The following is a 17,876-nucleotide window of genomic DNA, read 5'->3' as shown; positions in this document are numbered from 1 at the left end:
AATATTTGGATGCTGCTCATATCTGTTCAGAGATGTTATCTGTTCACATGCCAATAATCTATTCATATTTGCGTACATCCCTATCCCAATATGAGGAACAAAGATTTTGTATATGTATATTTTGTTTGTATATTATACTTGGTTGTGGCAAGTAACACACTTGTGCTCTTATAACGCTGTCACAGCAGCATGTCCATGCTAAAGACAGCTCCCTAATTGTTCTCTGCATTCGCCTTGATCTGTCTCTCCTCTCACTTGACCCTGTTTGCCATCAAGTCTGGATTTTACTTTTTGCCTCGCAATTAAGTGAGCACAAGGAACATACAGCCAAAGATAGGGGAGAAAATTTTGGAATCTGGATGATCTTGCATCAAGAAATAGCCTACCACTGTACCATGAGTGTGGGTTGAAAATGTTCCTGGCAGATATAGGGGGCTGGTGAGAAAACATAATAGATATTGGAGAAAGAGGCAGAGCAGGCTGTCTAGATTTTGAGAGAATTCTGTTATTCCTCCAAGTAGTGAGTGCGTTTGAAGAGGAAGCAAAAGAGAAAGAGACATACACTATGCCTTTTAATCAGTGAACTCATTGAAGCAACACTGGTCTCTAGACACTGTACATAGAGACAGTAAAGAGGAGAAAGACAGATGTAAGAAAAAGAAAGCTAGATCTTCTTTCTTTTGATTCTGATTTATGTTTATGGATTTGAGAAAGATGCTATCCAAGCTTTTTGGTAAAATGCTGACAACAATAACAGTACACTTAAGCATCTTTAAAAAGAGTTTGTTCTACTAAATATAATCTCTTCAAGTGTGAACACTTTGATGTCTCAAATGACTTGTGGGGTGAGGCATAAGGATGCCACTGTTTAGAATTAACATACATGATTCAAGTGTGTGATGCAAACAACACCCCATTTCTGTCATTACTAATGTACTGTCAAAACGCGCTCAGATACTGTTCATATCATATGTGTTGCAAGCCAGTTCTTTGGAACTGCCCATGAGGTTGTAATGCATGAGAGATTCCTGTTATCACATGTAGACTCCAACCCAACTCAGCACAGGTGCCCCAACCAAACTTCCAATGTTATTACATCCATATTGGACTATTTCACACCTCATGATTTACGTCAACTGCCAAGGCAGGAAGTAGTGTGCTTAGTTTATGTAGCGAGGTTTAAAGTAGGAGTGTTGCAGGAGGATACAGGAGACAGGAGCTCACCTTTTATTAACTGTAACCACGACCTTAACCAAATGTTTAGCTGCTCAACCCTAACCAAACCATACCAAACCATGGCGTATTTGCCATGCACACATGGCATGACAGTGTAGAAAGTGGGAATTTTTAATGATGTTGGCAGTGGATGTAAAAACACAATCAAAAAACATTAATTCATTAAAAGTAATCAGTTTTGGTAGAATTGTCCAATATCTACAGTTTTGTCTTCCGATTGGGTTACAAAGACGTGACACTGCCAGTTGATCGTTGGAGAACTACAGGCACTATACCTTCGTGTTAAAGACATTTCTTTTTGGCCCTTTGTGACACCTTGTCATCCATCATGCTTTTCTAAAGTGTGTGTTTTTGGAAAAGGTTGTGTTTCTTTAAGGTTGATCTCTAAGCTAATGATGGAACAAAACCTGCCTGGAAACTCACTTTCTCCAACTACAAACAACAGGTGGTGATTGCTTTATTTGGTAGATTCGCAGCAAAGGATAGACAGATATTTTTTGGGAATCCTGTCTCAACCCACAGTGGCCTCATGTGACTCTGAAAGGCTCTCAGGATGACTAAGGCAGAGGGGCTATTTGTGGTTTGTACTCCTGCCCAGAATGAAGGCACTGTCACAGATCAGTAAGAGTGCAACTTGGCTGTCCCCATATTATTGAACGGGACACAAAAATGTATTGTTCAAGTGGAGGATTGATGGCTGGCTGTAATGATGGATGGATGGATGACAAAGAATAGGAAACAACCCATATACAAGACATGTGCACCCCACCTAGACTGAGAGAGGCGAATAGGATATTATAAGAACAGATATCAGCAGTCAAGCCAGGAACAGATGGTGAGACAGAGCTACGCACAGACAGGATCGTCCTACCAATACAGGACTGACAGATACAGATAGTGTCAGAATGTACATGCACAGGGACATACAAACACAGTCTTGGACTTGTAAAAGTCTTGATGAGACACACTCCCAACCTTTAATTTCCTCTCTATTCTTTCATTGGTCTCCTTTTCAATTCTCTGTTACTGTACCAACCCTCATCTTTTCCCGCTAACTCTCTCTAGTTTTATTTTACTGTATCATATTGCAATGTTATGATAATGCATTTGAATACTGACAAACACTGGTGCCTGACTGATGTACTGCACTTTCATTTGATCCAGTTTTGGATTCCTGTTACCGGCAAAAAATTTGTGTTCAACTGGTAAATTATTCATTAGAGGTAGTAGAGAGTATATAATTAAATAAGCTAATGCAAAGAAGCTCTCAGGGACTATTAAATACAGCACAAATGTTTTGTTCACAGTTAATTAAGTTTATACTTTATCTGATGCACATCAGACATCCTAACCTAAGCATCACCCAGGGGTTCAGCAGACGCCTGCTTGTGTCCAGTTAGCATGTGGAGTCCTGGGACTCCAGTAACCTGCTGCTGTCCACCTTAATGGACACACACACACACACACACACACACATCACACTGCTGGATCTGACCCTCCCCCAACAAATTCCCATGTTTCACTTTACTTGCACACTAACTCATTGTGTTCTGAAGAGACCCAGTATGTATTTGCTTTTAAAAGGTATACTTTCAGGTAGAGAGTGCAATAAACGACTGACAACTACTCTCCTCGGATGAAACGTCAACATTAATCTTTACTGCACCTGACTGGATAAATGTACCACTCGCTGGGCTGTCAAAGGTCCTTGCTTCTTCAGGGCAGCTGTTCTGGGAAAAATGTCAATCTTTTGTCTTACATTATTCACCAGAATCAGTTTCTGTTAAATCTAGGGTGAGATCCAGGTCATGCGGTTGCAGAAACATGCTTGATTAGCTGCAGTATGAGGTTATGGAGCGTCAGACTGAGTCACTTCATCACCTCGCCATACATTGCTGTGATCTTCCCTCCCGCTAGGTCAATAACATACAGTATTTGTGAGACTTGCACAATATACTGTATGCAATTATTGACTGTTCAGTTAATGTATTGCATTTTTTTGTTTCATAGATTTATTTCTTATGTCAGAAAATAGTGTCAAATCAAATGCCCATCACCAGTTCACAGAGCCTGAGGTGATGTCTTCATGTTGCTTGTTTTGATATTCAGTTTGCAATAATATAAAACATTAGAAAAGCAGCTTGAGATTATTGGGTATTTACAGCCATGGCTCTATGGATGGATTTCTCATCTATTGGCAGTGTTGCCAAATTGGGCTGCTTTTGATTTAATTGGGAGGCAATCTCTGTGCCATTTACCCAAATGGGTAAAGTTTACACTAATGAAAAGTTGGTCAGCCCCTCCTATTATTTGAGTAGCACGACTGAGAGTGACAGGGCAGTGAATTCCGTCAGCTCAGCCATGATTGATAACTGATGACCATCAAAAACAAATGTCATATCAGTTTATTACAACTAACTTTTTTCCTATTCCAGTTATTCTTTCACAGCTGTGTAATAAGACTTTCATCTGTTCATATGAATGAAAACTTTTAACCTTTAATTTAACTAACTTTTTAAAATATTTTATTTGTCTAAATAAGTTGCTAATAAAACATAAAACCAGAAGCGATAGGACCGATTATTTATTCTTTTTTCGCATTCTAGGCTCTGATTGGGCTACCTTTTGTCAGTCCAATTTGGCAGCACTGTCTATTGGTCAGTCCACTAATTTTGTCCACAATGAAATATATCCGCATGTTAGCATTGCTATTGTTAGCATGTTAGAAGGCTAAAATTAGTAATTAGTTTAAAGCACTGCTGTGCCTAAGTACAGCCTCATAGAGCTGCTAGTGTGGCCGTAGCGTCGTAGTCTTGTCTCTCTAAATTACAATGATTGTCAAAATTCTTACCTATTAATTTCAATTGACTATTAATAAATCAATTAATTTTTGCCCTTTGCTTTATCAGCCCCGTCCTATCATGTAACAATTACCTACAGTGGCTGAAGAATGCAAAATCCTCCCTTCCGAACAATGTCTAACCTGACAATTCACACACTGGAGTGTCTGAGAATTTGAGCTACTTCCCTCTGTCAACCTTCAGCTGCCAGTTTCACTCTGCTCTCAGGCCTGGCGATCCCAACTTTCTCCCTCACCGATGAAAAGCAATGGTCTGCTTTGCTGGATGAGCTGGCTTGCCTTGGACATAGCCCCCAAGGATGATGTCTGCTACAGCCTTCAGCACCTGGTCACTGTTTGGCTGCTGTGTCCGTCTCAGGGACACTGAGCAGCAGCTGAAGATTTGCAGCAGTGTTCTTCTCCTGAGGCACCGAGGGCATGGAGGTGACTCAGTCTTGCTGCTGAAGAACAGACTGGACAGGCTGTTGCAGAGGCAGTGAATTAATTTAAGAAAATTATGAGCAGGTTGCATTGAAATGTACTTCTCACACCGTTTTCCCATCTGTTTCTTCAGTTTTCTTGTACATTTCCTTCCTGATTATATACAGCACATTACTCTTTCCCTTTGATATATGTTTTATTTGTGCAACACCCATGTATTCCATGGGTTACCATTGAATACAAATATTTATTCTCTCCTCCCTCAATCATCAGTAGTCTGCTCACAGCTCTTTTTGGCTGATGTTTGTATGGCCAGCACTGTAAGAGAGTGTTGTCTGTCTTACAGTTGATACAGTGTATTTGAGGATACACAGAAGAGACAGAAAGGTTTATGTATACAATTAAAAGTATAAATGCACATATAGCATATGAAGAGCTGTTAAAAGCCTGGTAAGACCTGCACAACCTCCCAATACAACCCAGCCATATTGTCCACTACAAATAAACACCCACCACCTTCACACAGCCACTGATGAATGTAATTGCCATATTCTTGTTATCAGCTATCTATACAGTGTCCTCTCCGCAGGGGAATGAGATGGAGAAATATGAGTGTGTGTGTTTGTTTACAGGTTAGCATAATGGAGGGTCCCATCCCTTTGTAAATGAGAGTGTTTGCTTATGCATATGCGTGTCTGTGTTTGCAATGATGTGTGCCAACGTCTGCATTAATTTCTGCATCAATCGTCAAGCTGATGTTCTGCTACTCCACTTCTGCGCCCTTCACCTTCAATTTCCTTCTCTCTGCGTTCAATGAATTTTTTTTATTTTCCCTGTATGTCTAAAACCATCATACATTCAAAATGCTTAAATTATAGTGATGGAAAGTGGCCGAAGGTGGAGACCAATAATGGCACTCTATTGAGGATTTTGGAGAGAGGAGAGGAGACAAAGCCAGGGTGATTTGAAGAGTAAGAAGAGAGATAGATTGAAGAATCTGCGGAGTTAATACTTCTTCATTCATCAAGAGTATGCCCAAGTAAACCCAAGGCAAGGCCAGCTGAGACCCTAAATATGCAATAGCTCAACCAACATGCTCAACTAAGACAAGCACAGTGAGACAGGATAAACAGCGTTTGAGATGAGTCTGAATCAACATGTTATGAACATGTGAATCAACACTCTTGGGTATGCTTCCTGTCTTCAACCTGGCATTTATTTTGCCTACACCTTTTTGCCTACACCTACACCCATCAGAACACATTGCTTTATTATGTATTATTGGAGTTTTCATATTACGGATGGGATAATTATTTGCTGACCCACTGACCTCACTGCATTCACATGGAAGAAACATGATATGTTGTGATGGTGATGCCGGCTACACAAAGTTAAAGAGGTGGTGTTATGCAAATTTTCAGGTTCATAATTTTATTTAGGGGTTGTACCAGAACAGGTTTACATGGTTTAATTTCCAAAAAAACCCAGTTTTTTTCATACTGCACATTGCTGCAGCTCCTCTTTTCACCCTGTGTTGAAGGCTTCATTTTTAGCTATGGAGTGATACATCTTGTCTCTAAATGATCTTTGTTGGGAGTTGCACATGCGCAGTTCCTAGTTAAGGACTACTAGCCAATCAGAAGCAGAGAAGAGTGGGCCAATGAGAAGCCAATAAACCCGGCTTCGATTCAGCTGTAGATGTTGCCGACCAGCTTGGCAACATAGACTGGAGTTTCAGAGAGGTGAGTTATTAATCTGTAACACATGTATCTTTCATCCATAACTTTATTACTGAGCTCTGTCTCTACATCACAGTTACAACTTTATGTCCATTGACTGCCTGGAGGGTAGCTAGTGTTTGGGAGGGAGAGGAGATACTTGCTGCAGCACACTGTTTTTCCACCAGTGATTTTGAGGGCGTGTCGGACTAGCCGCTTGGCGAGCGTTATATTTAGCCTTCATCCCTGTGTCATCACAGGGATGAAAGGGAAGCAGCTGGACTACAAACGAGCTGTTTTCAGGCAGTTCAGAGCAGAGTTTTCTGTGGGAGATGGGAACTCCCTTTGGGCTGGACTTTGGGCTTTTCACTTTGCAAACCTGTTACATGCACAAAAAGGTAAATGACTCAATAAAGGAGAGGGAAAAAGCCAAAAAGCATAACACCACCTTTTTAATAGCTAGCCAGATAGCTCATTAAGCCAATATAGCATAACTCACTTCCCATATTCCCTACCTGGTATTCCACCCAGCTCTGTGCTGATTGCATGCCATATGTCAGCTTTTCTTATAATATCTCAGTAGGAATTCAAACTAATTTAATACCAGGTGTTGTTGCATCAAAATTATTAGCTTGCTGTTGTCCAGATCACCCATGTTTTCTCCTTTTGTAAGGGAGCTAGGTAACATCCGGTTGTAAATTCAGTTGCAGAGGAACGGCATGTTCTTTTAATATTTGCCCGTATTCTCTGTCGGCTTCACATGATTTTACTGTTTGCCGTCCACCTACTGCCTGAATCCATGTGAATGCAGCCTGTAGAAACGTAAACATTCTCTCTTCTTTTTCTGTTATATTTCTGGCAGATTAGATGCTTCACAGCGGGCGAAAACCCTTTGCTTTGGTCCAAAAAAGTATATTCTGATTAAATGTCATGACATAAAAAGGGGCGGGTCGATGTTTTTGGGTTTACTTGGTTGGATGGATTGTTTGCTGGAAGTTATTCAGTTACAGGAGAGAGAACTAGACAGCTGGGTATAGGCCCAGTCAGTGTTTATTTATAAATAAATGCTTTGAATAATTTAGAGGAACCATCAAGAGACCACGTGGGCTATTCCCAAGTTGGATAAGCAGGAGATATAAAACCAAATTCTAAATTTACAGGGTCAGGTTTATCATGTCCTCAAAGAAGGTGCACCTGAGGATGAGAAGCTGGATTAGGTTTCACTGGAAAGAATGCTTGGTCAATTTCCCTGACAGAAAGCAGATATTATGAAGATTAACTCAGTCAACGCCATTAGACCCCCCCCCCCACCCCTCCGTCTCTGTCTCTTTGTGTCTCACAATATATGCCACAGTATTTTCACTGTCTGCTCCTTGTGCGACATCCTGTGTCTGTGGATGTGTGTGCATGGGTGTGTGTGAGAGGAACAGAGGTGTGTGCGTGCTGGATAATATGGTAGCAAGGGAGAAGAGGGGATCTAGAGACACTATAGAGGATAAACCGAGAGATAGAGAGAAGCTAAAGAGGCTAAATGAGCTGGGGTTGGCTGTGTTTTCATTTCTTAGTACTTCATTTCATCCACAGGTGACAGATGGGGAGAATACAGTATGCAGCTCTGTTCTCTCCCATAAGCTAAAAGCACCACCTTACATGTGGAAATACAGGTGGATTTAAAAAAATAAAACAAAAAGCAGCGATCTTCTAAGTTGATGTAGATTCAATTCAATAAGACTCCCATTGGCTTCAGTAATCAGTAATTCTTTTTCTTCTGCCCTCTACACTCCAAAAGAAGTTACAACTTGTTACATCATCCATCCAGAGTCACTTGATAAAAGCTTTGATTCACTTGTGTTTATGTTCATCTTCATTTATCATATAGTTTGGTTTCACCACTTACAGACACTTGCCTAAGTTGGCTCACAGCAAACTGTATATTAGTTAACAGGAAGAAAAGTATATTGCAGAGGTTCAGTTACATCCTCCCTCTCTGCTGTGGATAGGAAGGATATGTAGGTATCGGAAGCATTTGGTGGACAAACAATGTTTATCCCACAGTCAGGAGAGGAATAAAAAACTAATGTTAAAAGTTATGTTTCCATTAAATATTAAATATACCTTCAGGCAAAAAAGAGGCTTTCATATTTGTAAAATTAGAAAAACTCCTGTATGTCCATGGTACTGATGTTTTTTTCCCCCATCAGAGTGATCTTCATTTTACTTCGGTCAAAGTTATGTTAATTTGATTTTGTATTACAGTTTTAATGTGTCGAGCGGTTTGAAAAACAGGTGTGGTGGTGCGATCAAACAGTAATGAGAGGCTCTAATGGCCAAGAAGCTACAAAATCAACAAAATCCTTTCCATAATATATATATTTGTTTATTATTTGTATTCCAGGTTTGAATATCAGATAACATGTTTTGTCAACCAAAATGCTATTTAAAGAAATTATAGAAAGGCCATTCAGGAAAACTGACCATAGTGCTGTAAAGTATTTGGGATTTATAATAAATGGATAAAAGATGACCTGTTTTATGTAAAGTTTCCGTTTAAAGTCAATGTTATTCATCAACATACATTGTGTGGATGTCACACTGCCTGTCTGATCGGCCCAGTTTAGTTTAGGTCTCTGTGAGTTTTGTTTATTGGTCTGTTCAGTATCTGTTATTTAGTATGTGTTTTGAGTTCCAGTTAGATTCTTGCCTTGTGTTTTGTAACTTGTTAGTATCTGTCTGTTTTCCCCTGCTGTCTCTCTGCCTGCCTGTCTGCTGTCTTTATTAGTATCACATGTTTGTGCTCCCGCCCTCCTCGTTAGCCAGTGCTGTGTGTCACTTCTGTTCAGCTGTTGCTGGTTCGTTGTATGTCTTCTCGCCGTGTGTCTCGCTTGCCTGCCTGTGTAACTACCACGTTTGTTGGGTTACCCCTTGTTCTGTACCCCTTGGATTCTTTGTTGTTTTGGAACTTGTTTTTGCTGCTCTGCGGACAACCTCTGTTTATGGAATACCTTGTTTTGTTTGTTGGACTCTGCCATGAGTTTAGCTTCTTCCCTTTGTTAATAAATCCTGAAAGAGACTGCTTGTCCTACGTTTGTTTCCTAAAAACCTGTTCCTGCCTGCACACACGAAAAATCCTGACATGTTAGATGCATTTCCTTCCTCATAAAGCATTTGCAAACCCAAAGTTTTGATAATTTTGATTATTAAGGTTAACTGTTTTTCAATCAGAAGTTTTAAAGTTTATCAGTCAGTGTAGATACATGCCAGTATCTATATAAAACTTTATGAGCTACTAAGAATATGAAATTGTGCAATTAATGACTTTACTAACTTCTCCTCAGCGAACAACAAGATTTACATGACATTTCAAACTTTGAAACATTCACATTCTCATTTTCATCCACTTCTAGGTCACAATTTATATTAATTTCCCTCAAATCTTTCATCAGCCTGTCTCCCCATCCCACTGTCTCTTCTCTTTACCTGCTTTCTTTTTTATCTCTCACTATCTCTCAAGGCTCTTTGGTGAGTCACCTTGCATGTCTGAGTAATTATACGCACCCACAGGCACATTCACAACAATGCAGACATAAACAAACTTAGTATACATAGCCTATTATATTTTTATTAACAGCGCTGGAAAAAGTATTCAAATAATTAAATTAAAAAGGTGGTATTATGCTTTTTGGCTTTTCCCTCTCCTTTATTGAGTTACATATCTTTTTTGTGCATGTAACAGGCTTGCAAAGTGAAAAAGCCCAAAGTCCAGCCCAAAGGGAGTTCCCATCTCCCACAGAAAGCTCTGCTCTGAACCGCTTGAAAACAGCTCGTTTGTAGTCCAGCCCTTCACTTCCTTTAATTGTGACATCACAATGAAAACGCGTCATAAAGCTTGCCAAGCGGCTAGCGGGGTCAGGCACACCCTCAAACCAAGCTGGTCTGAGCGGAGGCCCTTTGGCTCGACTTGCCTTTGTTTGGTTTTCCATTGTAGAAATGTTGTACCTGTACCTGCTTCCAGGTACTTTTTTTGTATCACTTCACCTCCATCGAGGTTCCAAGCGAGCTGAGGGATACTAAAATGTAACGTGAAAACACGACAGACTGCTGATTGGTCAGAGAGAATATTCACTATTCACTGCATCATCATTACGTGCGTCAGACAGAGGCCAGCAACAGAAAGTTTTATATTTTACAGTTTCTGTTTGGAATTTCATCACTAAATCCACTTCTGAGAAGTTTTGAGGTGAGAAATCAGCTGTGTAGATTTCAAATATTGACAGTTTTACAAGAAGTGATGGCGGGAAAAAAATGTGCTTGAATATTTTCGGAGTTGAGGAGCTCCTCAAGTGGCTGCGGGGGATGCCTGTGCCAATCCGCGGGAGGAGCGTGTGAGGCCGGCCAGCCGCCCGCTCACAGAGCCCTCTGCTCCCGCCGTCACACAGACCGCTGCAGAGGAAAACACAGCTGGAAGGTTTTCATACCACTTATCTGTCTTTACATTCTGAGTAATGTTGAAACGTTTTAACTTGATGTGTGGATCGCTGGTGTGTGTGTCACACTGAACATTACGTCGCGGTAGATGTATGTGGCGTCGCTATGACGACAAGCTACGTACTATCTCTGGATACTATCTCGCAATGGAAAACGGAGCAGGGCCGAGTAGAGTCGAGTCTATCGATTTACGCTATGGTAGCATTTTTCGGCATGGCAGCATAGATTGTCAGAACACCGGCAACAGTTCAACGTTTAGTCCTAAAAGACGATGCAACTCCGACTCTGTTTGGCCTGGAAATTCACAATCACAACCTGTAAGTATGCTGTATTGGTTGTGAATTATATTTAAAATAAACACGGCAATGTAACTTCACAGACTATTCAAGTGCAGAGTTGTTGTAAACGTTGGCTAAACAGCTAAAGTTATAACTATAATGCTAATGTTACACCCGATGTGAAAGCTACTGAGCAAATGTTCAAATTGTTTGGCCAATTTTTATGTAAAATTTTTGAAATATGGTTTTTGAGTGGTTTATGGTAAGATGCAGAACAATGATGTTGTGTGGTTGTGGACTTGTAACTTATAACATCTGCTAGGTTAAGGTCGCAGTCTGAAGCGGCTTTGATTTGAATAACACTACCTTGTTTCTTACGACCCGCCCTTCTCTTCTTCTGATTGGCTAGTAGTCCTTACCTGGGAACTGCGCATGTGCAACTCCCAACAAAGATTTTGTACAAGTAAGATGCATCACTCTGTAACTCAAGAGCGAATCGTACAACACATACGGTGAAAAGAGGAGCTGCAGCAATGTGCAGTATGAAAAAAATCTGGTGTTTTTTGGAAATAAAACCCTGTAAACCTGTTCTGGTACAACCCCTAAATAAGATTTTGAACCTGAAAATGAGCATAATACCACCTCTTTAAAGTTGGATGACTATAATGGATTAAACTGCAAATTAAAGTCATCAGTGCAGGACTGATAATATGATGTGCTTTAAAGTTTAACTATGAGATTTCAACAATAGTTTCTGCCAGGTTTCTGTTGTGTCCACTTGACAACTATTAGGCTCCTAGATCTCCTAGTTGCCTGCCATTAGTCAATCACCTACTGTATATAATTTATGTAGAACAAAATTATGTAGAACAAATGACGAAGAGGTTCTTAAACAAAAAACATCTTGTGGAACAGTGTAAATAACACAGACACCAGTATGCAGAGAGTATTATAAACCATTAATTGTGTAGCCCTACTTACATGTATTTGATTTGCCAACACATGCCAGATGACGTGAGGAGAGGTTCAGTTTTTTGAGAGACGGGTCAGCATCGAGTCAAATGCAATAGTTTCACAGAAATCAGTTATGGGGGTTATGTTTTTTTTTTTTTTTTCACACAGTGCTAATGTCAGTCTGGGCAAGTGACAGATCAAGACACGTAAAAGGTCGTCTTTTATGTCTTATCTCTTTAGGTGCTGGTGTTGTTGTTTCATTATTGGAATGGCAGAGATAATAAATGTACTTTAATGTTCCAGTATGTCCATTGTCAGTGACATTGTGTGTCTGGATGGAGGTAATCCCATGCCTGAATGTCAACAGAACCACAACTCTTAAGAACACAAAAAATCGTACCTAATATCCAGCAGCTTCATGCACTTAATGGCAAGGTGCACTAGGTTACCATTGTGCCCCTTAGGTGTTGCAAAGTAGAGCTCAGTGAGAAGAGCTTGACTTCTCTTATGAATTAGATATGACATATTAGAGAGTCCGTTAAATTAATCATGACAAGAGATTCCAGCTCGATTCCAATATTAAAACGGTCTACCTTTAATAATGAGTAATTATTTACAGGGTGCTACAGGGCCATATGATTATGCAGAACTAAATTCTGATAAGCCTCTTGCCTCCTCATTACCAGGTTTCAAATTACAGAATTTTCTACAAGGTATTATGTTATAAAGCAACTTAACCCCTATGGTTTTGCTCCATTTTTTCTCCTCAAGTACATGTAAGGTCGGAAAAATTCTGTTTATCCTCACAATATCATATTTATTCTGTATTGTCTTTGAATAGAAGAAGCTTTAGAGTGGGCAGCAAAATAAAAAAGGGAGTATAATGCAGCAAGTTAATTACCTAACAACATCAAAGAACATTATTTACAATTATGTACCACCCAAACTAAGAAAACAGGACAGGATTTAAGTGGTAGCCCACCCCCACTATTTCCCAACCAAGACTGCCATCAGTATGACACATCCAACATTTTCTAATTACACTTTTGCTACAAATGAGGTCAGTGTGGCAGAGCTTAACACCTCCATACCTCCATACAATTAAGCAATCGCCTCCCCAGCCATTCAGGCTTCACTTGATGCACAGCAGTCATTCTATTTTTTTTTCCAGAAAACCGACTACAATATTTTTACTTTCTGCCATTCTGAGTCTGGCTTCCAACTGTGATTTTTTTGCGCCTTCCTACAACTGAAGGAAAACTGTAGATTCCTATTGTAGTGTAATGATTTAGGGAGTGATTGCAGACACTCAAGGAAACAAAAAAGCAGATCTATAACACAGACCGCAACTTTAGGAAAATGTATTATAGCGAAGATTTGACTAAGTTTAGGTAGAAAATCTACCTGCATTTGCTCTGGCCATATGTATGCTGTTTATTGCTGTTAATGTTACTGTTAACATGCCCTGAATATCCTTTCTAAGCTCTGAATACAAGTAAGACACATCCAATGTAATTTTGAGGAGAAAGAACCGTTTTTACACACTACATATACACACTATATGTGATTATGTGTCCAGTGAAAAAATGGTGTAGTTCATTTCTTTAACTACTTTAGCTTTGTTTGGCCCAGCAGCAGCAGTGGCGCTAAGCTAGCTTTGGCCCATTTTTCAGAACTGTCACTAGTTTGCAGGCCTGAATGTGGGTTGTAGACAAACTGTATTATAATAATCAACATTTCTTGTCAGATACAATTAAACAGTACAACAAAAATGCAAAATTAGTTCTCTGCATTTAACCCATCCTAATTAGGAGCAGTGGGCAGCCATTGCGCAGTGGAGCAGGTCACTGTGGTAGCAGCTCGTCAATCACAAGGTAGCCACGCCCTAAAGTATACTCTGCTTTATCTATTCTGCTCTAAATGGGACCATAATGAACATAATGTTGGATTAAAGAAGACTTGAAACTAGCGATTGAGACGATAAACTCATAGATGAGAGCAGAACTAATAACAGAAAAGACTAAGTATGGATGTAGTTGGGGTGAAAGGAGGGCCAGAACCCGGACTTTGAATCAGGAGACTTGTATTTTTGTTCCGTGTGAAACGAAAAGTCAATATTACATATTTTGATATTTAGTTTATATAAGGCTATTTCTTTTCAAGTTGCATCGCATCTTTGTGGCGATTATGATTGTAGAAGTGAGCACCAGCCTATATTATAGCCACATGCGAAAAAATAAATTAAAGAAAATTACTCGTTTTGCAAGATCGCGTCAAGCTGTGTTCGAACTCACTAAAACAAAAACAATTCCTTGTTGTGGCATAATGCTTTGCCTAGGAGCCACTCACACACTCAAAATTCTTCAATTTCTAGATTAAGTATGGCAGCATGAAGGATGTTTTGGGCTGATCTGAAGCAGCTGGTTATCTGAGTGATCTAAAAAAATACCCGAGTATATTTATCAAGGTTTTTTCTTGAGGCTACAGCCAGGATGCAAACTACGGGGAAGCCAGGGGGAGCTTAAGCTCCTCTTAACTGAAAATATGGTTTGTAATATTTTGGGGAGTCTCTAAAATATTGACAATAGCCCTATGCTATTTTTGCCATTCATTTCTATTTTCCTGTATCACCATGGATCATGCATAAAACAGAAGCGTCGGGCGTCATCCAGCCAGAGGGAACAATCACCGAGCGTACGCAGCGCGCCAGGTCGCTCCGCGACTTCCTCTGCCTTGCCCTGTACCCTCTCTGGTAGACCTACTATGGGTTGTTGCCAGTGGAACCAGCGCACTGGACAGTCAGTGGTCGTTCCCTCTGGCTGGATAAAGTCAGATGCTCCTAATTTTACACATAATCCATGTGCTGCTGCAGCTGGAAGCTCTCCTCAGCGCAGTGCAACTTTCTAAATTCTTCAGTCTCACAAAGAAAATGAAGTTTAGGTCGAAACAGTGTAGAGAGGCTGAACGGAAATTACCCGAACATTTTATTCCGTGTATGATTCGTTAATATACAGCTCGGTGAATTAACTAATGGCAGTTCATGTTTGCTGTGTGCCACTGGACATACTGACAACTATCACTGAATTAGTTTGATACTGAATAAATCTTAAAAAACGGAGGATTCTCAGGCAACTTCTGAGACGTTCTGTTCCTGTCTTAGTTGCTAGTGAGTTACAAGCTGAACTCCAAGCTGAGCCTCCTAATTACATTTAATCAGGCACCGCCATTGACCAAGTATATCTGCTGCAGGTCATAGCCTATCAAAATCAATATTTTTCCATTTGGTTTTAAAAAAGTAAAACAAAAAACGATGTCTGTTTTTTTGTTTTCTGTTTATCTGTTCTTCCATTTTGATTTTGATTTGGTTTTGAAACAAAATAATCAAATAATGAACCATACACAGATTTCTTTGCCAATTTAATTGCATAAAATAAGAAAATTGCTTATTACCCATTAGGAGCCCAAATCCCATAGCCAGTCAGGCAAAGAAATACGTCACTGCCAATCAAAAATTAGTGTCTTTATATATAATAAATTAAAAAAAATTATGGGTTCTATCAGTCTGTCTCCATCAAAGTGGACGACCCTGACATATACAACTGCCTTATTGAATCTTTAGGTACTGTATTTTTGACATTTGTCACTTTTCTTAAAGAGGTGGTATTATGCTTTTTGGCTTTTTTCTTCTCCTTTATTGAGTTATATATCTTTTTTCTGCATGTAATAGGTTTGCCTAAAAAAAGCCCAAAGTCCAGCCCAAAGGGAGTACCCATCTCCCACAAAAAGCACTGCTCTGAACTGATTGAAAACAGCTCGTTTGTAGTCCAGCCCTTCACTTCTTTTACTTGTGACATCACAATGAAAACGCGTCATACAGCTTGCCAAGCGGCTAGCGGGGTCAGGCACGCCCTCAAACCAAGCTGGTCTGAGCGGAGGCCCTTTGGCTCGACTTGCCTTTGTTTGGTTTTCCATTGTAGAAATGTTGTACCTGTACCTGCTTCCAGGTACTTTTTTTGTATCACTTCACCTCCATCGAGGTTCCAAGTGAGCTGAGGGATACTAAAATGTAATGTGAAAACACGACAGACTGCTGATTGGTCAGAGAGAATATTCACTATTCACTGCATCATCATTACGTGCGTCAGACAGAGGCCAGCAACAGAAAGTTTTATATTTTACAGTTTTCGTATGGAATTTCATCACTAAATCCACTTCTGAGAAGTTTTGAGGTGAGAATATTGTGATCTGTGTAGATTTCGAATATTGAAAGTTTTACAAGAAGTGATGGCGGAACAAAAACGCTTGAATATTTTCGGAGTTGAGGAGCTCCTCAAGTGGCTGCAGGAGAAGCCTGTGCCAACCCGCGGGAGGAGTGTGTGAGGCCGGCCAGCCGCCCGCTCACAGAGCCCTCTGCTCCCGCCGTCACACAGACCGCTGCAGCAACAACGGCAGAGGAAAACACAGCTGGAAGGTTTTCATACGCTTATCTGTCTTTACATTCTGAGTAATATTGAAACATTTTAACCGTAGACTGTATATATTTTAAGAGCTGTGTGGATCACTGGTGTGTGTGTCACATTGAACATTACGTCGCGGCAGTTGTGTGTGGCGTCGCTATGACGACAAGCTACGTATCTCTGGGTACTATCTCGCAATGGAAAACGGAGCAGGGCCGAGAAGAGTCGAGTCTATCGATTTTGCGCTATGGAAGCATTTTTCGGCAAGGCGGCATAGATCGTCAGAACACCGGCAATAGTTCAACGTTCAGTCCTGATGGTAAGATGTGGAACAATGATGTTGTGTGGTTGTGGACTTGTGAGTAACTTATACCATCTGCTAGGTTACGGTCGCAGTCTGAAGCGGCTTTGATTTGGATCACACTACCTTGTTTCTTACGACCCGCCCTTCTCTGCTTCTGATTGGCTAGTAGTCCTTACCTGGGAACTGCGCATGTGCAACTCCCAACAAAGATTTTGTACAAGTAAGATGCATCACTCTGTAGCTCAAGAGCGGAGCGTACAACACATAGGGTGAAAAGAAGAGCTTCAGCAATGTACTGTATGAGAAACATATGGTGTTTTTTGAAAATTAAACCATGTAAACCTGTTCTGGTACAACCCCTAATTAAGATTTTAAACCTGAAAATGAGCATAATACCACCTCTTTAAGACACATTTTTTAATGAGAACTCATAATATTTTTAAGTCTACCTGGCCTCTACTCTGCTGTGCATTACGTTATTGATCTGCTGGATTATAGCATATCCCCTTTAGACCATTAGACCGACACATTTGGGACAGCATGCCGCATGTGCAACCAAAACCAACCAAAAACACGGCAGAAATCTCATCATAAATCCACACGTTAACTTCAACAGCTCTGATAAAGTGCAGCACTCCCTGACATTTTGTGCCCAGAGGCCGACCCTGCCCTCTAACATGCACTTCCTGTGCTCTTCTTCTATCCCCCTAAGCCGCGTGCAGACTACACAACTTTCAGCGCCGGCCGATGGCCGTGCCATTCACACTACACAAGTTGCCTTCTTGTGACGGGAGTCTTGAAGTCGCTGTGGCGTTCACACTACATGACTAATTGGTGACTGGGGGTCACACACTACATGAGCTGACAGCGTCTGTGTCACCCGACGCTGGTCTCCAAACCACGTTTTAATTATAAAAACAAAGAATATGGGTGAAAGAATAGATTAGCACACGCAGGTAGCAGAGCTGGAGGTGAGTAAAAAGTGTTTTGCAGTGAAAAAGTAGCTGCCTGCTCTGCCAGCTGCCTGCTCTCATTGGCTGGATGTGGATGTTGAGTCGGCCGTCTCTTCCAGATATTTTTGCATACTAGATATCTGGCAGACGTCGGCGATGTGTTAGAAATGTGTCGGGGAGCTGTTTTGATTCGTCATTGTGTAGTTCACAC

General features: G+C 40.5%; 1 protein-coding gene across 1 annotated transcript in view; it reads right to left on the bottom strand.

The window, feature by feature from the left end:
• The window catches only part of syt7b (synaptotagmin VIIb), a 180,459-nt gene that overhangs the window by 145,523 nt on the left and 17,060 nt on the right, over positions 1-17,876 (bottom strand). The window lies entirely within an intron of this gene.

Source organism: Micropterus salmoides, unplaced genomic scaffold (assembly GCF_014851395.1).
Source record: "Micropterus salmoides isolate LMB-PRFRI ecotype aquatic unplaced genomic scaffold, ASM1485139v1 Ms_hic_scaffold_6, whole genome shotgun sequence".
Classification (NCBI taxonomy): domain Eukaryota; kingdom Metazoa; phylum Chordata; class Actinopteri; order Centrarchiformes; family Centrarchidae; genus Micropterus; species Micropterus salmoides.
The sequence above is the reverse complement of the archived record's forward strand: the minus strand, read 5'-3'. Positions and strand labels throughout refer to the sequence as shown.